The 27,618-nt window shown below is 38.7% G+C and overlaps 1 protein-coding gene across 6 annotated transcripts in view; it reads left to right on the top strand.

The window, feature by feature from the left end:
* Positions 1–23,275: 23,275 nt before the first annotated feature.
* SPOPL (speckle type BTB/POZ protein like) overlaps positions 23,276–27,618 on the top strand; it is a 72,806-nt gene continuing 68,463 nt past the window's right edge. For 2 of the 6 annotated variants that reach the window (XM_039217385.1, XM_039217384.1), the window contains exons 1-2: positions 23,277–23,488; positions 26,243–26,356. The gene's annotated coding sequence lies outside the window, so the exon portion shown is untranslated. Of the gene's footprint in view, positions 23,489–26,242; positions 26,357–27,618 lie in introns of all 6 variants that reach the window. The other 4 variants (XM_039217383.1, XM_039217386.1, XM_039217388.1 and 1 more) reach the window with 3 other exon arrangements.

Here is a 27,618-nt window from a genome sequence, read left to right as displayed (position 1 = left end):
TTGTTCACATTTTCTATTTCTTCCTGTTTCAGTTTTGGTACTTTATATATTTCTAGGAATTTGTTGATTTCTTATAGGTTTTTCTCCAGTTTGTTGGCATATAGTTTTTCATAATATTCTCTTATAATTGTTTCTACTTCTGTGATGTATTTGTAATTTCTCTCATTTGTGATTTTATTTCTCTGGGCCTTTTTTCTTTTGATATGTCTGGCTAGAGGCTTATCAGTTTTGTCAGACTTTTCAAAGAACCAGCTCCTAGTTTCATTAATATGGTCTATTGTTGTTTTGTTGTTGTTTTTTAGTTTCTACGTCATTTATTTATGCTCTAATCTTTATTATTTCCTTCCTTTTGCTGCGCTTAGGCTTCATTTACTTATTTTTCTAGCTCTTTCAAGTGAAAAGTTGGTTGCTTATTAGAGATTTCTCTTGCTTCTTGTTGTAGACCTGTATTGCTCTATACTTCCCTCTTAGGACTGCTATTGCCACATCCCAAAGTTTTGGACCATGGCGTTTTCATTTTCATTTGTTTCTATGCATTTTTTGATTTCCTGGTTGACCCATTCATTGTTTAGTAGCATGTTGTTTAACCTCCATGTATTTGTGGTCTTTCCAATTTTTTTCTTGTGGCTGATTTCTAGTTTCATAGCATTGTAAGAAGAAAAGGTGCATGTTATGATTTCAGTCTTCTTGTATTTGTTAAGGCCTCTTTGCAGTCTAATTTGTAGTCTATTCCGGAGAAAGTCCCAATTGAAAAGAATGTGTATTCTGCTGTTTTAGGATGAAATGTTCTGAATATATGTTAAGTCTATGATCCAGTGTGTCACTAAAAGCCATTGTTTACTTGGTGATTTTCTATTTAGATAATCTGTCTATTGATGTAAGTGGGGTGTTAAAGTTCCCTACTATTATTATATTCTTCTGACATTTTTGGGGATGTTTTCATGTTTGGTGTATAAGTATTTACAATTGTTATATCTTCTTGTTGGGTTGTTCCCTTTATTATGATACAATGCTCTTCTTTGTCTCTTGTTACAGTCTTTGTTTTAAAGTCTAGTTTGTCCAATGTAAGTGTTGCTATTTCAGCTTTCATTTGACATCCATTTGCATGAAAAATGTTTCTCCATCCCCTCACTTTCAATCTGCAGGTGGTTTTTGGTCTAAAATGAGTCTTGCAGGCAACACATAGTTGGGTCTTATTTTTTTTTTTTTAATTTTTTTTTTTAATTTTTATTTATTTCTAGGAGAGAGAGAGAGAGACAGCGTGAGCAGGGGAGGGTCAGAGAGAGAAGGAGTGACAGACTCTGAAACAAGCTCCAGGCTCTGAGCGGCAGTCAGCACAGAGCCCGACGCGGGGCTCGAACCCACGAACCGCGAGATCATGACCCAAGCGAAAGTCGGACGCTTAACCGACTAAGCCACCCAGGCGCCCCTGGGTCTTATTTTTTTATCCATTCTGACACCTTAATACGTGTTTTGATTGGAGTGTTTAGTCCGTTTACATTCAAAGTAATTATGGATAGAAATGTATTTATTGCCATTTTATTACATGTTTTGTCATTGTTTCTGGAGATTTTCTCTGATCCTTTCTTGTCTTTGTCACTTTTGGTCTCTCTTTGCACTCAGAGAGTATCCTTTAATATTTCTTGTAAGGGCTGGTTTAGTGGTCATGAACTCCTTTAGTTTTTGCTTGTTTGGGAAACTCTTTATCTCTCCTATTCTGAATGGTATCCTTGCTGGTATTCTTGGTTACAGATTTTTCCCACTCAGCACTTTGAATATATCATGCCACTCGCTTCTGGCCTGCCAAGTTTCTGTTGAGAAGTTTTCAGTTAGTCCTGTGTGTCTTCCCTTGAAAGTTAAGGACTTTTTTGTCTTGCTGTTTTTAAGATTTATTCTTTATCACTATATTTTGCAAATTTAATTATATGTCTTGATGTGGGCCTGCTTTTGTTGATTTTGATGGGAGTTCTCTGTGTCTCTGGGATCTAGATGTTTGCTTCCTTCCCCAGATTAAGTTTTCAGCTTTTATTTTCTCAAATACATTTTCTGACACCTTTCCTCTGTCTTCCTCTTCTGGGATCCTAATATACAAATGTTACTATGTTTGATGGACTCAGTGAGTTCTCTAGGTCTATTCTTATTTTGCATAATTCTTATTTCTCTCTTTTGTTCAGCTTCATTGCTTCTCATTACTTTTTATTATAGGTCATTAATTATTTTTCTGCTTCTTCCAGCCTCTTGTTGATTTCATGAAGCTTGGTTTTAATCTCATTTACTTCACTCTTCATCTCTGATTGTATCTTTTTACATTTTTAATATCTGTGGTAAAGGTCTCACTGATTTCTTCCAATCTTTTCTCAAGTCCCACTGAGTATCTTCACAATCATTATTTTAAATCCTCCAAAGGAAAAAATAATCCTCCATCAGGCATATTACTTTTATCTGTTTCACTTATTTTTCTGTCTATGATATTATCTTGTTCTTTCATTCTGAATAATTTCCTCAGTCTTATCATTTTGTCTAAGTCTTTGCCTGCTTCTGTTAGAGAAGCCAGTTATGTCTCCTGTTCCGGAAAGTAATGGCCTAACGAAGTAGAGGTCACAGAGTGCCTACAACCTGTCACTTCAAAGGAAGTGTCTTCATTGGTTGCCTATTAATTTTCTGGGTTGTTTCCTTGGCTGTGCAGAAGCTTTTAATCTTTATGAGGTCCCAACAGTTTATTTTTGCTCTTGATTCCTTTGCTTTTGGGGATGGGTCAAGTAAGAAGTTGCTGCGGTGGAGGTCAAGGAGGTTGTTTCCTGCTTTCTCCTTTAGGGTGTTGATAGTTTTCTGTCTCACTTTCAGGTCCTTTATCCATTTTGAGTTTATTTTTTTGTATGGTGTGAGAAAATGATCTAGTTTCATTCTTCTGCATGTTGCTGTCCAGTTCTCCCAACACCATCTGTTAAAAAGGCTGTCTTTTTTCCATTGGATATTCTTTCCTGCTTTGTCAAAGATCAGTTGGCTGTATACTTTTGGGTCCACTTCTGAGTTCTCAATTCTGTTCCATTGGTCTATGTGTCTGTTTTTGTGCCAGACAACGGAATGGGAAAAGATAGTTGCAAATGACATATCAGATAAAGGGTTAATATCCAGAATCTATAAGGAACTCACCAAACTACACGCCCGAAAAACAAACAACCCAGTGAAGAAATGGGCAGAAGACATGAACAGACACTTCTCCAAAGAGGACATCCAGATGGCCAACAGACACATGAAACGATGCTCAGCATCCCTCCTCATCAGGGAAATACAAATCAAAACCACACTGAGATACCACCTCATGCCAGTCAGAGTGGCTAAAATGAGCAAATCAGAGAACTCGAGATGCTGGCGAGGATGTGGAGAAACGGGCACCCTCCTGCACTGTTGGTGGGAATGTAAACTGGTACAGCCCCTCTGGAAAACAGTGTGGAGGTTCCTCAGGAAACTAACAATAGAACTCCCCTATGACCCAGCAATAGCACTGCTAGGAATTTATCCAAGGGATACAGAAATGCTGAGGCATAGGAGCACATGTACCCCAATGTTCATAGCAGCACTCTCCACAATAGCTAAAACATGGAAAGAGCCTAAGTGTCCATCAACAGATGATTGGATCAAGAAGATGTGGTTTATCTATACCATGGAATACTACATGGCAATGAGAAAGAATGAAATCTGGCCATGTGTAGCAACATGGATGGACCTTGAGGGTGTTATGCTGAGCGAAATAAGTCAGGCAGAGAAGGACAAATATCATATGTTTGCACGTATAGGAGGATTAGGAGGAACTTGACGGAGGAACAAGGGGGAGAAGAAGGGCGGAAATGGTGGGGGAAAGGGAGAGAGGCAAACCATGAGAGACTCTTGAATGCTGACAAAAACTGAGGACTGATGGATGTGGGGGGGAGGGGGGGATGGGCATGGAGGAGGGCACTTTGGGGATGAGCACTGAGTGTTATGTAGAAACTAATTTGACAATAAACTATTTGTAAAAAAAAATAAAAATAAAATAAAATACAAAAGAATAAAACTAGAAAAAAAACAAAAACAAAGGAAGTGTCTTCAGTGTGTTCTTCATGCACACCCTATTGTGTCTGTCTTCTCTATTCTTCAGGCTAATTATCTACAGATGCTGTCCCTGTCTGCTACAGTCAGTGTTTGGTCTCTGGTCTGAAAGTGGTGAGTTTTAACTAGGTGTGCTTGGATCTGCTTGTAAAATGAAGACCTGTCACCACCTCCACCAGAACTGAGACTCTGCAAAACTCTCTGGTCAGGAGATTTGGTGTGGGCAAGGGTTTGTGCTGGTCTTCTAGAAAAGGGGCTTGCTGCACTGGGGACTGAGGCAAGCAGAACTGAGAAGAGCAGTTCCACAGCAGCACAGGGGTTGAGGGTAGTCTAAGCAAGTTAGGGAGCTAGAGTCCATACTGGGCTGCTTCCCACAGGTGGCTCTGTGTTTATACTAAGCGGTGAGGGAGGGAAATGGTCTCAGCCAGATCCTTTTGGTCTCTCTCTATAAATGCTGCCTCTCAGGGACATGCCCCAAGAGGAGTAAATAATATTTCTATTGTCTTCCCCAAGTGCTCTTCAGTTTACTATTTCCACAGTGTCCACATCTAGGTTGTTTGCCTGCCTTCTTTCCAGGAGCAGTGCAGTGCCCTCTGGGCTCTATCCCAGCCAAGACTGTTGACCTTTAAAACTCCAGGCTTTAAGCCCTGCTGGTTGCCAAGAACTCAAAAAATTCAGCCCTTCTTGTTTTTCAAGCCAGTAGCCATGGGGGAACATTCTCCTTATGTATTTCCCTGTAGGCTTCTCTCTCTTGACCTTCAGTAGTTCCCTCCCCTCAGAAGCAGCCAGAATTAATTTCTCCTCAGAAACCATGTTTCCATACTTCCTACCTTCTTTGATGTGGCCCTCTTCTCTCCCTTTAGTTGTGGAAGTTGTTCTGTCAGTCTTCAGGTCAATTTCTGGAGTATTTAGAATGATTTTATAGTTATCTAGTTGTATTCATGGAACAAGGTGAGCCTAGAGTCCTCCTACTCTGTCACCACCTTCCTGTCTCTTAGCATTTTTTTTTTTTACTAATTTTGTTTCAGAAGACTCTAAGAATGAGCTAGTTTTCTAATCTTAAATAAGTTGAAAATTATTTCAAGTTGTCAACAGAAGAGCAGCTCTTTCTTTATTATCTTTAGCAGAGTTGTGTTTTTTTAACATATACAAAATATACCAGTCTCTCACCTCTTGCAGAGATCTAGTAGGAGCATGGCCTGACTCCAGAATACAGCTGGGCACCCACTTAGCCCACTTTGATGACCCACACTTTTTAAAACTTGTAACAGCCTCCTCATTGAATTCCTTATTTTCTTTTATGCACTTCTCCATATAGTTTAGCTTCAACACAAAAATGAGAATGATCTTTAAAGATATATGCTAGATCATGTTACAACTTTGGGTAAATCTTGCATTTCACTTAAACTAAAGGTGCAAGTCCTTACAATGGCCCAGGATACCACATACAGTATCCCAGGCACTGTTCCACATAGATTCCTTGATGTCTTTGAATAAATGAGAGTTGGACAGATTAAGCATATATTTTGGGAGTAAAACTACTGAGACCTGCCAATCAATTGGATGTAGTAGGATCAGGAAAAGGGAACAATCAAATTTGGTCAATGATTCTAGTTTTTGGCCTGAGCACCTAGATAAGTGATTACGTGTTAACTTTTCAGGAGAAAGAGAAAGTAAGGATTCTATCCTACACATTTGATATTTTAGGCACCTATTAGAAATCTAGCTGAAGAGTAGGAATATGCAGCTGGTTATACAAATCTGGTAAGAGAAAACTAGATGAGTGTGATTTCATGGAACCCTAGAAAATGCTATTTTAAAAAGGATGCAGTGGCAAATGATTTTTGGTGCTGCTAAGGTTGAGTAAAATTAGGACAGAAGTTGACAATGGATTACACAAATCAAGTTATTGGTGATCTTGGAAAGATCAGTCAGTGGAGCGGTGAATGGATTAAGAGAGAATGGGAGGAGCTAAATGGAGGAGAGCTTATCCAACTGATTTGATCAGTTCCCTTCTGATTGCATCCATTTTTAAAACATCTTTATTGCAATATAATTAACAAACAGTACATTTATCCTTAAAAGTATACAGTTTAGTGGCATTTAATATATCTGGAAGGTCATACAACAATTACCACTATTGTAATTCTAGGACATTTTCAATATCCCCCCAACCCCAAAACCCCATACTCATTAGAAGCCACCCATCCCCTAATGTCCATTTCCTGGCAACTACTAATTTATATTCTGTCTCTATGGATTTGTCTGTTCTGGACATTTAATATATGTAGAATCATAAAATATGTGGCCTTTTGTTCTCTGAGTTTTTTCACTGAGCACGTTTTCAAGGTTCATCTATGTTGTAGTATGTGTCAGTATTTCATTCTTTTTATGGCTGAATATTATTCCATTGTATGGATATACCACATTTTGTTTATCTATTCATCAGTATATAGACATTTGAATTGTTTCTACCAGTTGGCTATTGTGAGTAATGTTTCTGTAGACACTTATATATTGTGTACAGACATAGTTTTCATTTCTTCTGGGTATACCTAGGTGTAGAATTGCTAGGTCATGTAGTAGCTGTATGTTTGGCAATTTGAAGAACTGCCAGACTATTTTCCAAAGAGGCTGTGCCATTTTATATTCCTGCCAGAAATGTACAAGGAATGTGTATTTCTCCACATTTTTACTAACACCTCGTGTTATCTGACTTTATAACTACAGCCAGGCTGGTGGATGTGAAGTGGTATCTCAGTGTGGTTTTGATGTCTATTTTCCAGATAAGCAATAATATTAAACATCTTTTAAAAGATTGTGTTTACTGACCATTTGTATATCTTTAGAGAAATGTCTATTCAAATCATTTGTCCATTTTTAAAAATATACATGTACTTATTTAATCTTCACCACAACCCTAAAATATGGGTGGCACAATGGCCCCCAGTTTACACATTAGGAAACTAAGGCATAGTGAGTTCAGGTAACTTGCCCAAAAAATGTGTAGCTACCGAGGTCTGGCTTGAGATTTAATGCTCTAAGCTACAATGCTAAATCCCAGTGTACATGCTCCTGTTTCTAAATTGTATTCAATCTTACTAATAAATCTCTGCTTATACCTGCACCAACCTTATACTTTTACAATTATATTTTCAAATGTGTTTTAATTTCCAAAAGAGAAGTTTCTACCATTTCTTTCTTCTGAGTTTTTCATGCTATTACTTTCTTACCATTTGACCTATAGAATCAACTTAACTTTCATAAACAATGTTTAGGATTGCATTACATCTCTAAATTGCCTTGGGGAAGATTTGTTTCAAAAGTCGTGTCTTTTTAATTAGGAATAAGCTATGTATGTACATTTATTGGATCTTTTATTGTTTTCCTGTAGTTTTATAGTTTTTAATGTGTGAATCATATTTTTGTAGTCTTTATTGTTATTGAGAATAGATTCCTTTTTCTGTTTCAATCTTTAACATATTGTTGATAATATGCAGGAAAACGTTGGTTTTTCTATGCTAATTTTGTATCTAACCATCATACTGAACTCTTCATTGATTCTAGTTTATTTTTTCTTGAATTTTATTTTATTTAATTTTATTTAAATCCAAGTTAGTTAACATATAGTGTAATAATGATTTTAGGGGTAGAATTTAGTGATTCATCACTTACATATAACATCCAGTGCTTATCCCAACAAGTGCCCTCCTTACTGCCCATCACCAATTTAGCCCATCCTCTCACCTAACACTCCTCCAGCAACCCTCATTTTGGTCTCTGTATTTAAGAATCTCTTATGGTTTGCCTCCCTCTCTGTTTGTAACTTATTTTTCCTTCCTTTCCCCTATGTTCATCTGTTTTGTTTCTTAAATTCCACATATAAGTGAAACCATATGATATTTATCTTTCTCTGACTTACTTCTCTTAGCATGATACACTGTAGTTCCATCCACATTGTTGCTCTTGGATTTTCAGAACAGTTGTTTGCAAATAGTTATACCTGTGCCTTTTGTCAATTTTATTTTTTTATTAATTTTTTTTAAAATGCTTTTTTTATTTTTGAGTGAGAGAAAGCATGAGCAGGAGAGGGGCAGAAAGAGAGGGAGACAGAGGATCTTGAAGCGGCCTCTGCACTGACAGCAGAGAGCCTACTCTGGGGCTCAAACTGTGAGATCACAACCTGAGCCAAAGTTAAACACTGACCCAAGTGAGACACCCAGGTGCCCTTTCTGTACATTTTTAGATTGAGTCATTCATCTTTTTGTTTTTTAGTTATAAAAATTCTTTAAATTTTCTAAATAAAAGTTCTTTATCAAATATATGATTGCAAATATTTTCTCCCATTCTATTGGTTGCATCCAATATACAAGAGTTTTAAATTTTGATGAAGTCAAATGTATCTGGATTTTCTTTGGTTACTTGCTTTTGGTACTATAGCTAAGAAACTGTTACTGAAGCCAAGGTCATGAATATTTACATCCATGTTTTCTTTGAACTGTGTTATAGTTGTAGCTCTGACATTTTGTCTTCTATTTTGAGTTAATTTTTATATGTTATGTGATAGTATAATTTTGATAGAATTCTTAATTTTATTTTTCAGATTATTCACTGCTAGTGTATAGAAACACATGGATTTTTCTCATTGATCTTGATCCTGAAATATTGCTGAACTTGCTTACCATGATACTGATTGTTCTAGCACTATAGTAATTCTTATAATCAGAGACTATTAACTATCTTTATCTTTTCATTTTTCAGAGCTGCTGTTTATGTACCGCCTTTGTCCAGTTTTGATAATAGGATAATATTTACCTCATAGAAGGAGTTGTCATGTATTCCCTTGCCTTCAATTTTTTGGGAAAGTTTGAGTAGAATTAAAATTATTCCTCCTTAAAAATCTGATAAAATTCACCTGGGAAGCCATATGCGTCTGCAATTTTCTTTGTAGAAAGTTTTTTTTGGGGGTGGAGGTGTTGGGAGGAAGGCTTTCTAATTTCTACACATATCTTTTTTTTTCAGGTTCCCGAGTGTGTTTTTTAAGGAATATATCTTTTTCATCCAAATTGTCAAATGGGTTGTCATAAAAATTTTCAAAATTGTTATCCTTTCAGTATCTGTATAGTCTGTGGTGATGTCCTCTCTTATTCCTGATGTTGATATTACACATCTTTTTTCTTTTTTCCCTGATCAGTCCAATTATAGGTATATCAGTCTTTGTGATCTCAAAGATGCCTCTTTTAGTTTAATTGATTTTTCTCTATTTTTTAACATTTTATTTGTTTTGATATGTATTATTCCATGCCTACCATTTATATTGGGTTTAATTTCCTTTGTTAGTTTCTCATGGTGAAAGGTCACTGACTCAAGACCTTCTTTTTTTTTTTAATATAGGTTTGATGGGTACATGTGCTCCTATGCATCAGCATTCCTATATCCCTTGGGTAAATTCCTAGCAGTGCTATTGCTGGGTCATAGGGGAGTTCCATTGTTAATTTTTTGAGGAAACTCCACACTGTTTTCCAAAGGGGCTGCACTAGGGGAGGGGGAGAGAGGCAAACCATGAGAGACTCCTGAATGCTGAGAATGCTGAGAACAAACTGAGGACTGATGGGTGTGGGGGGGAGGAGAGAGATGGGCATGGAGGAGGGCACTTGTGGGGATGAGCACTGGGTGTTACATGAAAACCAACTTGACAATAAACTATTTGTAAATATATATATATATATATATATATATATATATATATAGGTTTGATGGTATAAATTTCCAAGGGAAATACCCAACAGATTCTTTTGTGTTTCTATTTTCATTCAATTCAAACTAATTTCTAATTCTCTTTTGACTTCTTTGATTAATGGATGCTTTAAAATTCCTTTATTTAATTTTGAAATATTTAGGAATTTTCCAAGGATCTTTATGTTATTAATTTTCAGTTTAATTCCACTGTGGGCAGAGAACAAACTCTGTATGATTGCAATGAGATTTGTTTTATAGCTGAGTATGATCTATCTTAGTAATTGCTTCATGTGCACTTGAGAAGAATGCGTATTCTACTCTCACTGAGTACAGTGTTATGTAAAGGTCAATCAGATCAAGTTTATCATGAGTATTCAAGTCTCCAAGTTCATTTGTCTATTTCCCCTTGCAGTTCTATCAATTTTTACCTCATGTATTTTGAAGCAGTTAATAAGTGCATAAATCTTTAGGATTACATTCTTTTGATGAGTTGACTACTTAATCCTTATGAAATGACCATCATAATCATTACAAAATGAAAATTTTACAATAGACATAAAAATAATTTCTTGAGTATTATAAAGGATTATGCCTGGTAATAATCTTATTCTCAAAATTTTTGTCTGATCACCAACTCAGTGTTCTTATGACTAGTGTTAGCGTGATATACTTTTTTCTCCCCTTCTAACATATTTGTCTTTATGTATGAAGTGTATTTCCTCTTTTTTTTTTTTTACATTTATTTTTTCAGAGAGAGAGCATGAGCAGGGGAGGGGCAGAGAGAGGGGGGACAGAGAATCTGAAGTGGGCTCTGCACTGGCAGCAGTGACCCTGATGCCAGGCTTGAACTCATGAACTGTGAGATCATGACCTGAGCTGAAATCTGATGTTCAGCTGACTGAGCTACACAGGTGTCCCTGAAGTGCATTTCTTGTAGGCATATAGTTGGATCTTGGTTTTAAGTCCAATCTGATAATTTTATTGTTTTAATGGCAATGTTTACAATATTTATATGTAATGTGTTAATTAATATGGTTTGGTTTGTTTTCTATTTATCCTTGTTAAATATGTTCTTTACTCCCCCTTTCCTTTTTCTATCACCTTTTGGATTTTTTTTTTTTTAAGAATTTGTTCTCTGCCTTACTGGATTATTCACTATGCTTTTCATTAGTTATTTTATTGATTACTTTATCTTATTACAGTCTATGTTCAAGTGATAGTATAACACTAAAGTTCCTCAAAAATAATTTTACAATAGCATACATTAATTTCTCTCCTTGACTTTATGCTAATATTGTCATGCATTTTACTTTCACATGTTATAAACCCCACAGTACACTGTTATTTTTTTTTGTTTGTTTAAACAGTAAATTATCTTTTAAAGGATTTGAATAAGAAAAACAATTTATATATTTACCTATGTAGTCACCAATTCTGGAATTATTTATTCCATTGTGTATATCTATATTTCCATCTGGTATTATTTTCCTTCTGTACTAATAACTTCTTATATTTCTTTTTTTTTTAATTTTTTATTTATTTCTAGGAGAGAGAGACAGCGTGAGCAGGGGAGGGTCAGAGAGAGAGGGAGTCACAGACTGAAACAGGCTCCAGGCTCTGAGCTGGAAGTCAGCACAGAGCTCGACGCGGGGCTCGAACCCACGAACCGTGAGATCATGACCTAAGCTAAAGTCGGACGCTTAACCGACTAAGCCACCCAGGCGCCCCTAACTTCTTATATTACTCATACCATGTGTCCACTGGGAATGAATTTTTCCAGATTTTATATGTCTGAAAATATCTTTACATCACTGCTGTTGAAAAATATTTCAGCAGGACATAAAATTCTAAGCTGACAAGTTTTTTCATTACTTTAAAGATGCGCTCCACTGTGTTCTCTCATTTGGATTTCTTCCAGTTAAAACAAAAAACTTTTCACTCTCTATTGTTTTGTACATGTATGTTATCTTTGGATACTTTTAGGTTTTTCCTTTTTAATCACCATTTTCAAACAATTTGTTGATGATAAACCTTGGTGTAATTTTCTTCATGTTTTTTGCAACTGGGTTTCATTGAGCTTCTTGAATTTGTGCATTTATAATTGTTAAATTTGGAAAGGATTTTGACATATTTTTTCAATAAAATTTTTTTCTGCTCCTACCCCTTTCTCCTGTGGGGGACTCTAATTACCCACACCATATGTTAGGCCACTTAAAGTTGTCCCACAACTCACTAATACTCTTTAATTGGGGAAGGATGGTCCTTTTTCTCTGTTTCATTCTGGATAGTTTTTATTGCTAAGCCTTCAAACTCACTAATCTTCCGCCTTCCGCCGAATGTAATTTGCTATTAATCCTGTCAAGTGTATTTTTCATCCTAAACATTGTATCTTTAATCTCTAGAAATTTGATTGGGGTCTTTTTCTTTTTATTTTCTACTTACCCCTTTAAATATATAGAATATAATCACAAAAATTGTTTTGATGTTCATTGCTACTAATTATATCATCTATGTCAATTTGGGGACAGTTTTGACCAACCTGTTATTCTCATTGTAGGTTGTTTTCCTATGTCTTTGCATGCCTGGTAGTCTTTGACTAAATGCATACTTTGTGATTTTATTTTCTTGGGTGCTGGATACTTTTGAATTTTCATAAACCTTCTTGAGCTTTGTTCAGGAATGATGCTAAGAGACTGGAAACAGATAATCTTTTCAGGCTTTGCTTTTATTGTTTGTTTGACAGACTGGGAGTAGTCCTCAAAGCTAATTATTCCCCACTAATAAAGCAAGACATTTTTGAGTAATCTACCCAGGCCTTATAAACTATGAGTGTTTCTACTTGGGTTGAAGGGAACAGACACTATTTCTGCCCCTATATGTGCCAGGATATCCTCAGGATAGAGGATTCTTTCCTGAGCCTAGGTAGTTTCCTCACAGCATGTGCTGATCAGGATTTTGCTGAGTATTTGACACCGGTACTCCAAGGTACTCCAAACGTTGCCAGTTTGCTTTCTGTGCAGCTCTCTGCTCTGTCTCTTGTCCTATCAACTCTCACTGCCCTGATCTCCCTGGACTCTCATGTGTGTCTCTTCAATTTATGGTCCTAACTGGGCTTAGTTTCCCTTCCATATGTCAGGGCCTGCAACCTTTATCAAGTTAGTGTGCTGGAGCAACAGATCTCAGCTCTTTTGTTTCTTGTCTTTCCAGAATCACTATCCTTTATTACCTCATAAACAGTGTCTTAAAAATCATTGTTTAATGTATTTTGTCTGTTCTGTTTTTGTTTGTTTTGGTTGTTATAGGTGGAAAGGTAAATCTAGACTCTGGAACTTCAACTGTGACCTTTTCTTAAGAAGCAAAGGTAGTAGCAGGAAGGACTCTAAAATGGCTTATCATCAGTGTATTTATTTCTTTATATATAATGAGAATGGGTGGGAAATTTGGCTCAGATTATATGTGTTTACATAGTTTTTTGTTTCTAAGGTTATAAAAAACAAAACAAAATAAAACACAGATGAAGCAAACACTGATACCACAAACACATTCCTTCTCCAGAAACAAGAGAATTCTACTGTGGAATGCTCATTTATGGTGTGGTATCCTAGCCCAAGCTTTGTCTTGACAGTTTACACATCCAAATTTCTCCACAGGGGTCTGATGGGAAATTTACAGACCAGATATAATATGTAATTAACTGGGGAAATGGCAGTGAATGTGGAAGTAGGCCTGAACTAAAATCATTCAAATTCAGTAGTATGACAACAAATAAGAAGGCCCCAAATTTCTGGCCCAACTTAACTGCAACGTCTTCATCCTAAACTTCTACCACTTAACTCAATCATTAAGACCGTTTCAATTAAAATACTCTATGAAAAAAAATTTAAAAAACAACCATTAAGAACAATATATATTAATAATTATAGTAGTATTATTCATGTTGATAAATCCTTCAAAGAGGGTCCATAGTCTCTCAAAGAAAGTTTAACCAGGAGAATGTAAATCATAGATGAGGAAATGAATCTTAATTGTTTGGAAGCATTAGTATCCTTTTTACCAGTCTTGGAAATGCTATGTATCCACAAAGCTTAGCAAAATAGTCATGTGAAGGACAGTACATCTCTTCTGTCTTCCCAGCAAAAGTAGCCTTATTACTACAACCTGCTTCTCCTGTTTTACAATCTGCTTTGGTCAATATTTTCTTAAGCTAGGAAGAAAGCTAACCAGCACAGTTGAACATGAGAAACTTGTCTTAAAAACCTGCTGACAATATAAGCTAAAAAAGACATGTTTGGAAAACTGGAATCAATATTTTTAAAATAATAATTCCTAGATTTTAAATAGCTATGGTCCGTTACCCAATGATAAGTCAATGGCAGCTAAGAGTATCGTGTTAGGAATTATAATAATATGAAGGATTCTACTGATTATGGCCTAGTCATGATGCTCATAAAATTCTAACTCCTGCTGCTACTAAAGGTAGTCTACACAAGTACAGACCCAGAATATCTGAGTCATATTATGACTGAAATATATGTTCCTATTTAGTACCCAATGATGCCTGAAAGGACATCAAAAGACATCAACATATGATAGTCGGATATAAAGTATTGGTATGTTTTTAATACCTAATATAAATAACAAAAAGAAGTAATTATATGAAGAAAGCCCATCTTGGTTAGGTAGCCCAACCTCAATACTAAGCAGGAAGATTAATCTCTCCAACATAAATACTTAGCGAGACACATCACTGCTGTGACAATAACTGACTTCACTGAAAAGTTTATTGATCTCTTAAGACAGGTTATGTTTCATGTCTACATTTTTTAAAAAAACTTAATGTTTTATTTATTTTTGAGAGAGAGAGAGAGACAAAGTAAGAGCAGAGAAGGAGCAGAGAGAGAGAGAGGCACAATCTGAAACAAGCTCCAGGCTCTGAGCTGTCAGCACAGAGTCTGATGTGGGGTTTGAACTTGTGAACCATGAGATCATGACCTGAGCTGAGGTCAGACACGTAACCAATTAAACCACCCAAGTGGCCCCATCGCTACATTTTTAAAAAGTCCTTCCCCATAATCTTCTTTAGAAAACCAAACTCCTTTATTTATTTTTTAACAACTTCTATTTTTAAAAAGGTGACATTTTTCCAAGTAGGTTTACTTAGATTAGTGGTTCTCAATTTGTAGTGTTTTTGCTCATCCCTTTCTCCCAGGGGACACTTGGCAATGTTTACAGATGTTCTGGCTGTCAAAACTGAAGGCAAGAGTGCTAATTGGCATCTAGCATATAGATGGAAGGATTCCACTGAACATTTTGCCTGTACAGAACGACCCTCCCCCACCCAGAATAAAGAATTATCTAGTCTCAAGTGTCAGAATAACTGAGATTAAGAAGTGATGTGTTAGACGTGATGCCACTAAACACGGTATAAATTCCAATTGGGAAATATCTTTGCTGCTAACTTTTAAAATTACATTTGTTTTAAGAAAAAATAACTAGTCTTATTTACTGTTTTTAAATAACATCTTACAGTTGCTTAGCATTTTATCATTTACAAAATACTTTCACACATTTTAATCTCATGCTAATCTCATATGCTAGATCTAATGAAGTTATATTTTTTTCCTGTTTTATGACCAAGGGTCCTATTGTACAAGAGGCTTAGGGATCAAATTCTGGATGAAAAATTCAGTGCCTTTTTTGGTATCCTACAGCTGTGGTACGCTTGTTAACAGCATTATATAAAAAGGAATTTAAACATTAAAAAGCAAATCATTGTGCATCCATGGTGATATGACTCCAGAAGATAGATGTCATATGCTCTAAGAATGGAAAGTGGCAGAGAAAAGGAATGGATTGGGTATTATGGGAGGTGGGAATCAAGTACAGGAGATAAGAAGCAGAAAGAACAAAGACATTAGTCAAGCCATGTAGATGAGCACAGACAGATCCATAAGTTTAAAATGACTACTTCTCTGTAAAAATCATTCTTTGTCTGACAAACAGGGTAAGATTCTTATGAAAACATAAAATGGATAAATGTGCTGAGTCTAACCAGAAAGAAAAAAAAAAAACACATTTATTACTTCAGAGAATTTGATACAAGGAATCTTATTGCGTAGGTGATGGAAAAACAGAATCTAGGGGTTAGCAACCACTGGACGCCATAACACTTTTAAACAGGCAGGAAAGAGTATTGCCAGGGCCCAGGGCTAATTCCATGGTAGATTTATCCAGCAGGAGATGGGACCTGGGAGGATACTTAGTTCTTGAAGGGAACAATGCTTGAGGCAGAAAGAGAGGGGAGAAATACACTGATTTCTCCCTTCCTCCCACCCTGCAGGCTCCTGACAGTGCTTCCTATTGGCCTAACTCTGCAGGAAGTCAGCTGACACAGGAGCTTGGGAAACAACCTGGAACTGGCTAAGACTTGGAGCAGAGAAGAACAAGGGAAGGATCTGAAGGAAACAAGCTCAGAACCATCACATTGTCTTGTGGACATTTTGCCAATGCAAGGATATCACAAATTAGATCAAGACACCAAGTAAACATTCCAGTACTAAATCACCTTTTCCTTCAAGGTAAGAAAAACGTCTTAGGTTTATCCGTGGACCAAACAAATACGTACACTAAAAATCAAACTCAGAAAAGGAATTTGACAGATGAAACACAAAAACATTTTGTGTAAATATCTAGACCATAGTAATTACAACTAGGAGAAATAAAAGATAGGAAAAAAAAAAAAAAACACAACCCAAAACCCCAGCTCTAACAGGTGTTCAGAAAGGACACTTGGATTTTGTCACATCTCTTTTGCACACAGTAGGCCCCACATTCAAAATAGAAGCAATTTCTTGCTGAGCTCCTGACAACATGAAAATGAAAACATTCATCACCTTTCCTCTCAAATTCGTAGACTACAGCAGAAGACAATGTTTAAAAGGCTAACCTAATTTTCTTTCTGGGAAAAAAAAAACTGAGAAAGTACACTAAAGAGGCAATAATGTATTGTTGTAGACTTTCCCTCTTCACGGGTTCACTATGTGCACTGAATATGCATAACTGGATTTTAAGAAGTTATTGAAATTGTAGAATCACTACTATAAAACCAGAAATCATGGAGAGTAAAAGCTGAACTTCTAGTGGCTATTTCAGCTAAGTATTTAGAAGGGACATAATCTAGGATAATTACTGGGGACATTTGGTTTCTTATACATACTCTCCATCTGCAATATTGAGTGATCAGAAAAACCTCTAGAAAAGTATAGCAGTGATGTTGTTGATAACTGAGGCATAAAAGGCCTTCAGTGATGGAGATACCTAAAGCAGATAAATGTGAACAGACACTTAATGTGCAAAAATGTAAAGTATGATTTTTGGTAGTTATCCTGCTTCAGATACAAGTGGGCCTCACTGGTCAGTCCCAGCAGACAGGGTAAGACTGAAGCATCCAAAACACAGTACTGGACCTGTCCCATTGAACAGAGGAGTCACCAGAGAGCTGGACACAGCCGCAGACATCATCATAACTACAGGGTCAAGGAAACAAGAACCATGATCCAAAACTGTGGTCTCCTGGGGGTAGGAGGCTTTAAGATAGTAATGGTGGGCCCACAGCGGTAGAAGGAGCACTGTAGAAGCAAATCCAGGGTCTTGTGATGCTGTGAAATCCCAGCAGGCCAGCTGGCATTTGGAATAAAAGGAGTGTCTGTGTGAACAGAGTGAATAAAAGGTGAATGACCAAGGCAGGGGATCAAAAAGGGAAGCCCAGCTATTAAAAACTGGATAAGAAAAAGATTTAAGTGATGATAGGAATTAGAGGGGAGGGCTTGAACCTGAATCAAGTGTGGAAGTGCTTATGGCCTTCCCTTCCAGAGACATTTTTTTAAATCCTTTTAAGGTTCAGGTTCTTACTAAAGGCACAGCCCCAAGGGCCTATATGTTTTTCCAGGTTTTATCAGATTGAGTGAAGGAAAAGAAAATGTCTTGACTCTAAAATATACATAAGAATGCTAAATGACATTAATAAATATTTCAAGAGGAAAATTATATGAATCTCTTTCATTTTGCATAATCAGACATTGTATTTTTCATGTGGGCTATGGCTATATTTTCATGTTTGACAGGATGTGGGAAAAGGCCTCTGAAAGAATTTCCAGGGATTATGTAGCCCTTGAGTTGGTCCTTCTTTAGCCTGGCATAGTTCAGGCAGGGAAGGTCAAGAATGTGTTAGAAATTCAGTAAGGATGGGCAGGCAAGGACCGGAAGGCAGAAACCCAAATCACGAAGCCCAGAAATGTAGGGGTAGGTAGAAGAGGGAGGCTTGGGGAAGGGTGTCTGAGACAGATGCAGAGGCTAGGCTTGACTGGGTGCTGGGAGGTGCAGCATTGCCCCTGAAGATGCCTGGTCTGGTTTCTAATTTTGGGAATGGCCATACCAGGGTTTCCAGACTGGCAGTCAGGCTGTCAGCAAAGGGATCTGACAAGAAGAAAGAACCATCTGGAGGTAGGTGGCCACTCGATGTTATGGTGAGGTATGAATGCAGAATTGTTAAGAGTTAGACACCAGGCCTCAGTTTCTAAAGGGAGTAGGTGGCAGAAGGGAAGAGAGGACTGAGCGGAGAACTCAGTCCTTCTAAAGCAGCGAAGCAGTGAAAAATCAGTGAGTCAAGGAATACTGGGGTCACAGAGGTTCCAAGGCTCCCAGGTTCACCTAGTGTGATTGGCTACTGGGAAATCCCAGGAACACTGCTAGAGCTCATCCAGTGGGACCTCTAGGACTTTTAGATTGGGGGTCTCGGAGCAGGGCCCAATTCTATAAGCCTCACCCTTGAGAGGAGGGGTGCCTTTGAGTGAAACAGGAGGTCACTGGAGATTACTCTGGAGGCAGGGCTCCTTGATGTGTCCAAAGAAAATGGCCACGGAGCTATTGTTTCTTAAGTCATGGTCAGAGGGGAGTCAAGAGAAGTGATCCCAATTTTCAAGGACAAAGCTAGACAGGGAACCACCCCATGGGCTTTGCAGGGGCGGATGTTTAAATAAACTCCTCTAGCCATAAATTGCCCTGATAGGCAGAAGGGTGTGTCTCTCTGGGAGGGGACCAAAGACCCTGACCTGGAGACATTGTGATGACTGAGCAGAGATAAAAGAAGAGAAGACTGAGTAGCTGTACATCTAGAGCCATTTGAGGCTGCTACAGAGGCTGGTGACCTCTGGCTGGAGAGCACAGTGAACAGCTCTAGGCTTCCTTTGGGACTATTTCCAAGTTCCAAAATCAACCACAACTTCTCAAGTTACCTGAGAGCAGAGCAGGGGCAGGGCCAGCACACCAGCAGAGGAGAAAGAGCTTAGCTAGTCAAGCTGAGGAATACAGAGGTCACCAGGACTACTAGATCCTGGTAGCAGCAACCGCCTGGATTCTGGCACAGTAGATTTCCACCAACTGTAAGTAACCTTGATGAGAGTAAGTCCTCAGGGAATACCTGGAGGGATGATGTAGGAGCTTTGGATAATCCTGTCAAAGAGATTATTTTTGTTTTTTTCTATTACAGTTGTAAATAGAGAATTTGTAGATAGGGTAACCCAAGATTTTTCTAAGATGATTTCTTGCCTAGGTAGAGGTACAGTATTGCTATTTCCCATTTAGTAGGTATTAGTGATCCAGAATCTAGGATAACTAATGTTTTAAGATCTTCAGAATGTTTCAAAACTGATTAAAATTAGTATTCAATTGAGTGGCTATAAAGTGTAACAGAATGCCAACCAGCGAACTGCAACTCAACCCTTATTCTTCAAATGGTGATAGAAGAAAAACAGCAAAAATCATCTTTCTTATAGTAGACTCCATAGATTATTCAAAGGACCAAAGAATTAAATACATGAATATATATTTAATTTGAAACAGGAGAGTATCCTGAAATATTTGACATAATGTGGTTGGGGACATGAAAATAAAGGTGCCAAGGAAGGATGTAAAAAAAAAAAAAATGATCCTGTTCTCAGAATTCTGGGTGGGTCCTATCTCAGTTTTCTGGGAATGATTTTTGAATAATAAGTACATCAAACTTACTTGACCTTTCTTGCCATAGGCATTACTACACAAGGGTTTTAAGTATAATTCTAGAATTCTAAAGTTTTCTGATCTTCAAGAAATTTTTTTTAATGTTTACTTATTTTTGAGAGAGAGAGAGACAGTGAGAATGCAGGGAGGGTCAGAAAGAGAGGGAGACAAAGAATCTGAAGCAGGCTCCAGGCTCTGAGCTGTCAGCACAGAGGCTAATGAAGAGCTTGAACTTGTGAGCTGCGAGATCATAACCTGAGCTGAAGTCGGACACTTAATTGAGCCACTCAGGTGCCCCAGGTTTTCAGATCTTTAAAAAATGAGTATCCTATAATGCAAAGTGCTACAAAACTAGGAATTCACAAGCAAGGTAAAAAGCTAGAGACAGAGAAAGAAATAGAGAGATGGGAAGAGAAAATGAAATTACATGTAAACTAACTCACAAGTTATTAAACAAGAACTTTAGTGTTTTCTTTCAAATAAAGAAGATAAAATGTATAACAGTGAAAAATAATTAACAACCAAGTTACTCTTTTCTTTGAAAATAAACTCCAAAAGCTAAATGTTATGTTAAATGCTTGCTCACAAGTGTTAGTTTATGAAAGGAAGGCCTGAGTTTGGTTCCCTCGAAGAAAATTCAAGACAGGAGGGAATAATGGTTAGAAAGATATAGGGAAGCCAGCTCACTAGGAGACAAGAGTTTAGTGGACCACTTTAGGAAGGGTGGGGGTAAGAGCAAAATATCCAGGGAAGCACAGAGAGTAACTCACTTAGGATTCAGGAATTATATCCTGTTTGCTAAAAAGCCTATTACCACTGTTTGGACTCTAAACCCAAAATAATAATGAATTTGGAAACTGTTTGCCACTCACCGCATGCTTTAGTTTTTGACAGCTAGAATTGGAAAATGATAGTGCAAAACAGGTGGTAGTACAGAAGGCAGGGGTGAGTCCATTGCATGGTTACCCAGTCATAAAATGGGGGCATCTCTGAATTTAGAAAAGGGGAATAAAATGCTGCAGTCACTAATCTAAGTGGGATGCTTGGTTGGCTCTTCAGATGAGCCTCATAGTGTTGGGTCAGGAAGATCCAAAGGCTAGTTCTCATCTGTGCTCATGAAGCTCAGAGAATGGCTCTCCTGATGTTTACTGTCAACCTATTAATTACAATAAGTAGAACTTCCAAGTCATTCACTGAGGAACCTGAATGGTTTTCTATAGAAAACTGACTAGGAACAGAAAAATTAGTATCAAATTTTCTTATTGTCTAAGGAACTGGATGACCCTAATGGTTAATGCCGTAAGCAATGCAAACCTGATAAATGACCGGTTGAAGCATACTATGCTCTTTACCAGTGATAAAGCTGTTACTTACTTGTATAAAAGCCACCTAAGGCAGCAATAAACTATAGCTTATTATAGTATAGTTTTTCAATAGGTATCCAATAACTTTGAAATCAAATCAAGATAGTAGTTTTTTAGGAAACTGGTAATATAGCACAAGCTCTAATCCAAGCTTATTGACCATAGAACCATCTTTTACTTTGCCAAACCGTCACCGTTTTATTTGCATTAGTTACAAGCCATACTTGTACTTTATCAGAGGATGAAGTCACCAAGAAAAAGAATGCTATGTCCTAACATTACAAAGAGATCAAGCCTAGGGAAAGGACTATGAAAATACTCTGAGGACTTATTTGACATACTTGAAGGAAAACCACCCCTAACTAGAACCCAGTCAAGTGTCAAGGGTAAGCCAAGTACCACTCAGTTTTTCATTCCCTATTGAAAATCTATTTTAAGAATTTATTATAATTTGATTGAGTATATTACATGTATTAGTGCCTAACAACGACTGACCAATGGAAGAGAGGGTATGATATAATATTATGGGGTTGAAAGAGCTATAAGGCCTGGGGGAAAATTATACATAATTTTTCACTGTCACGTATTGTAAAGTTAACAGAGACCTACAACGAGTACAGCAAATAGTCATAACTGTTTTTTTCTTTATGTTTGGAGAACGTGAACTTTTGCACTAACACTTCCTCTCCCCACCAGTTCCTAGCACACTAATGGTCACTTCCACTTCTGCTTTTTAACTTTTGGCTAAGGCAATTTTGAATTTTCTGGTTATGCTGATCTTACCTTTTTTTCTGAAAATCTTTGATGCTGGTTGTATCCCACACATGTTTTGGGTGTTAAATACGATGAATAAGATAGCCTGAGTAGTATTAATTTGAAGTGAGGGGAACTCTGCTTTCCCAGTATTCAAACTCCATTCACCCTTGGATGAGTTACTTATTACTTCTGTTCCTCAGTTGCTTTATCTGTAAGATGGGAATAATCTCTACCATAAAACTGCAATGAAGTTGAGAGGATTTCAAAAGATCTTAACAAGTCTGTGATTACAGTGCTAAAAATAATGTCTTTCTCCCACCTCTCTTTCTTGGGGGTAAAAGAGGTAAACAGTTCACTGATGCGCAGTTAAAGTGGAAGGAATTGGGGAGAGGGGCCTTCAATGATATTCGTCCCTCAAACCTCTTTTAAAGAGAATATTCTTGGCAGCTAGAACAAGTTTTCTCTTACGAGTCCCGAATGTCGTTCTGTTGCCACCTTTCCTTAAACTCCATAAGGCAGTCTCCTCATCTCTTCAGACATTTGCTTAGATATAGCATAATTTGCCGACGTCAGTCATGGGATGCCACCTGTTTTTCAGTGCTTTGCAAGCAACCTTGGCTGCCTCTCGGCGGACCCCTCCCTTCCTAGGCCTGACACTTCCTTTTGAGGTTCATCTCCTCCAACCGAAAACCGTTCCACAGAGGCACTTCATTGGCCTACCCGGAGTTGTCTGTGTTTCTCGCTGGAGACTGTACACTGCTGTTTTTGTCTTAGCTCTTCACATAGTTATGGGCTCGCAACAAGGGTTCATAAAAGTTGCATACGGGCTTCCTAGTCAGCCACAACCTCAAAGAAATCGTACGGAGAAACAGTCGCCTCCTTCCGCACCCTACGTCTATCGCTTTACGAGGTGTTAGCAGTGGGCTTTCTAGGTAAGGAAAGTTTAATGCTGGGTCGAAGGGAGCTCCCTGCCAGGCGAGGTAACTACTTGTCCTCTCAGCAGCGGCTACTGCAGCGGACGCGCCCGGCTGTGAGCCCAGTGCCCGGCACAGGCGGCAGCGGCGGCTTACAAAACCCGGCGACGGATCCGGGCCGGCCCGGAAGTGACCGGCGCCGGAGGGAGGGAGGAAAAGCCTTGCGAGCCCACGCCGCCGCCGCGCGCACGCGCCCTCGCTGCCTGGGGCTGGGGCTGGAGTCGCAACTCGGAAGCCGGAGCCCGGACGGGCCCCGGGCCGGGAAGGGGGGGCTGCGCGGGGGCGGGAGCAGCGGAGGCGGCCGCCCCTGGCGGCTGGTTTGTTTATCCCGGGGAAGAAGTTTAGGAGCGGGAGATAGGGAAGGAGGGCGGGCCGGGGAGGAGGGATGCGGCTCGGTGGAGGCGGCCGCCACAGGGACTCGCCGCCATCACCTCCGCTGCCGCCGCAGCCGCCGCCTCAGCGGGAGAGGAGCCGCTGCCGGGACTGCCTGCCGCCGCCCGGCCAGTCAGGGTAGGTGCCCCTCCCCCTCCGAGGTCCCCGCCGCACCTCGGTCGCTAGCTCCTCCGAGCCCCCGCCCCTCCAACTCGCCTACGCTGGAGAGAGGAGGCCTTCTCACTCACTGCGCCCCCATCCCTTTTGGCCCGGGACCCCTGCTCCAACGGCTTGCCTTCCCTTTCTTAGGGCTGCCTTCCTCCCCCGCCCCAGCCCCACCCTCCGCCCTCCCGGCCCGTCCTCCTCTCCCGTCTCTGTTTCCCATGGCGATCCCCCCCACCCCCCGCCCAATCGATTTCCCAGCCTCTGCCTACCAGGCTCCCCTAGACTTTCCTCCACAAGCCTCGCCCCTTTTCCTTCCCCAGTCTGCCTCCTCTATACCTGTAATACCTCCACTCCCGCTCTTTTATATATTGTCGGATTATTTTTCCTACCGGGAGTACTGCCCAAAGAAGGAAGCCCCTACCCGCCCCGCCCCCCAGCGTCTTCACCCACACCTCTCGTCCCAAACATACGTTACGTGTGAAGTTATCCCTATAAGCTCATTTTAGGGTAAATTCTCCACTCTCCAGCCAGACATTCAGTGTTTACTGCGGTGTTCATGCAGCCTACCTCTCTACCTCCAAGCACACATTGCCATGTCACAAATTCTTTCTCAGGTTCACCAGGTTACATCAGGCCAACTCTGCGATTCAAGGTTCAAGTCTTCACTTTCCCCTTGTATTCCCTTGTGCTATCCTTTCTCGTAACTCTTTTCCCTCTTGATTCTATGTGTGGTGAATAAAAGGAAGGGAATGATCGAGTTTTCTCTCAGAGCAGTAGATTCAAGAAATAAGATTCACCTTTTGCTTGTCTTAACTTTTGGCTTCTTTCTCTGTGAATTGTGTCATTCAGCCATACTTTTTAGGTTTTTGACTCTTTGTGTTTGAATAATCCTGGGCCTAGATTTCCATTATAGTACTTGTCTTCCCAGCTTTTCCTTGCAGCTTCAGAATCCACTGTTTCTTAGACAGGAAATTTAAGTAATAAAAGGTTTATCCCTTGGGATTACATCTCTGGTGCCATAATGGGAAGGGTGGAATATTTCAAATTTTCATTCTGTTTATTCTTGAGAGAAATGGTGCCCAGTGGTTCAAAGCTCAGATGTAGCTGAACTGACAGATCTAACCACCAGCCTTGCCACTTACCAGCTTTGGCCTTGGGCAAGTTATTTAATCTCTCTATGCCTCAGTATTCTTACAAGTATAAAATGAGGATAGTGATATACTTGATAAGATGGTAGTGATAATTGCATAACTTAAATATTCTTTATCATCTCTTAGCTTGACTTGGTTTGACTAATGATAGGTTAATTTTGGGGAAGGAAGGTGGGAATAGAAAGCTGCTTTTTGCTCTTTTTCATTTAACACCTTTTTTGATGTAGATATGATTCATATTTTGTTACCGGATAAATTAATTCCTTCTAGCGTGAAAAGTGCAGCTTTAGCTCCCTATTTTCAGGTAAGTTACCAGGCTACAAGCAGGTCAGTCTCAGCTTCGGGTATCTTTGTTTCAAGAATAAATGAAATTCAGATACACAGTAGATTTAATATCATAGTGGAAAATTAGGGTTTTACTGATAAGAATTTTAGTATATTACAAATTAAGTACTGAAAACTGACTGTTCACACCCATCTGTCCTTTATGTTGAATTGCTGTTCAAGAGCTTGGCTTCGTTCAAAAGACTAGTGGCTTTTCTCTGTAAGATGTTATGTTTGTTAACATGATCATGCTTTGATGTTTCCCAGCTTTTACTTACTCTTTAAAACCCTGACAATTTTTGTCATATCTGCTTACCTCCTGGCCATTATTATTTTCTTGAAACTTTTTTTTTAACAACACAGTTAAAATCCTAATAGATACTGTTTAGTATTGTTATAAATAGTGATATATGCAACTATCAAAATAAAGATGTTTGCCCACATATAGTTTAAATTATTTTTTGTGTCACCAATGAAATATACTCCAAAATTTGAGTGACAGCACCTTTGCTTATGCTGTTCTCTGGCCTAAAATAGCCTCTACTCTTTTCCCGACATACCCAGATTCTACCTATCTTCCACATCATTTCTGTCAACACTGGTTTCTTTATCTCTTGGCTTTCCTCCTGTCTATATTCTGCATTTTTGACTTTGAATAATACAAGCCCTGGTTCAAGAAAAATGACTCCCCTAGAGTAAGACTTTGGAAGTTTATAGGAACTTTGAAGAGGCGGAATAAAATTGATACTCAGCATCTACTCTGTGCTAAGCACTCTTCCTTTGGTTTTATATATATTCATTCATTCTAAAAATATTTAATGAACACTTCATGCCAGGTATTGAGGATACATAAGAGCAGCTCTATTGAACCAAGAGTTCCAATGAATATCAAGCTCTAATGCTCTAAGGCTTCCAAGGTGTATAATGAAGTAACTCCTCTCCTGTGTACCTGAAATGGTACTAGCTGTGTACCTTGATAACGAGAACTGGGGAAATAATCACTTAACTCAGTTTTTTATGGCTTAATTCTTAGAGAACCTGACTGAGAAAAGGTCCATCGGCAAGTAATAATATGGACTCTGCTTTTTTGTAATTTATTTTAGAGTGGCACTGACAGACAATAAGCAAGTAAGCAGATAAAATCATGAGAGCACTAGTAATATTATGAATAACGAGAATCACTAACACTTATAAAACCCTGTGCCAGGCATTGTTTCAAATAACTTAATGTCTTGTTTAAACCTCCTAACAGTCTCTTGAAGAAGGCTTTACTGTATCTCCAGTTCACAAATAAGGAACCTGAGAAAGTGAGAAATTATTTAACTTCTGCAAAATCATACAGCTTTGTGAGCGGTGAGGCCAGAAGGTAATGTTGTGGTCTGTTACCTTTTGTTGCCTCTCAGATCTTCGAGTTCCTTGTTGCTTACTTTATACAAAGTTCTTTACCTTTCTGGATTTTTTTTTTCAATGAGGGTTTTCCTGTCTTTTTAGGTTGTTTAGGGAAATAAAGGAGATGTAACTTTTGTAAAGCATGTGGTACACAGACTTATCTCAAATCTTGTGTATGACTAGATATTGAAGGTATTTACATTTTATTCGCTTACTTAAAGGTTATCAAACAACTGATATGTGCCAGGCACGATGCTAAGCTCTGGTGAGGTAATCGAAGGAGTCTACCTGTATTAATGGAAGCAAAGCTATTGGAATAAAGAAACTAGACAGATAATTACAAAATAATAGTTGCAATTATGATAACTGCCACAAAGGAAAGTTATTATAAGCAATGAAAGCCCACTAATGTACCTGAAGAAATGAATATTAGGCTAAACCTGAAGGAATAACTGGAGTTACCCAAGTGATGTTAGCAATTTTAGCTTTTTAGAACTGAAAAGTCCTTTAGGGGCTGGACGTTAGCACATGAAGCTGGGTGATGTAAAGCATATCTCAATGGTTAATCATTGCTAAACATTTTGTACTTAAATCCCAAGTGCAGTGGGAAGCCACTCAGTAATATTCAAAAGGCTGAATAAAGTACTTACATTATTACTATAAAATATCACTTGGCTGCTCTGCAGAGGACAGATTGGAGAAGGGCAGGCGTAAATTCAGAGACCAGTTAGGCCTGTGTTCCTCAAACTCATCTGTGGAGAAGGACCTGTTTTGGTTTGGTTTGGTTTCTAATCAGTACTGGTTCTTTAGTGACACAAAATAAAAGGGATGTTGTGGCAGTGTCAGATGGGTATAAATATTTCTAAATACTTCTCTCAGTTTCTGTATTTACCTTATCTCAGCCCAGTAACAATAGTTTATGGACCAGTGTTGGTCTAAAGACCACACCTTTGCCAGGATGGCAGTGATAGAAAGTAGCTGGATTGGGGCGAGGGGGGGGTGGGGGGAAGTATACTTGATAGGATTTGGTGGTGAATTAGACTAAGGGATATGGAGGGAGGAAAAGGCAGATTTCCAGGGTCGTTGGTTGGTGTGCTTAACATAGGGAATACTGGAGAGAGGAGCAGTTTCTCGTTTGTTAGTTTCTGGGAAGCAGAAAGAGTGCTGATGATAGTTCAGTTGGGAATTGTCAGTATATGGCTTACAATTGATATCTTCGTGTGGGCAGTATGGGATGAG

This window comes from Hyaena hyaena, unplaced genomic scaffold, assembly GCF_003009895.1.
Source record: "Hyaena hyaena isolate Hyena2069 unplaced genomic scaffold, ASM300989v1 scaffold_684, whole genome shotgun sequence".
Lineage (NCBI taxonomy): Eukaryota > Metazoa > Chordata > Mammalia > Carnivora > Hyaenidae > Hyaena > Hyaena hyaena.
Note: the sequence above shows the minus strand (reverse complement) of the source record. Positions and strands in the feature narration are given on the sequence as shown.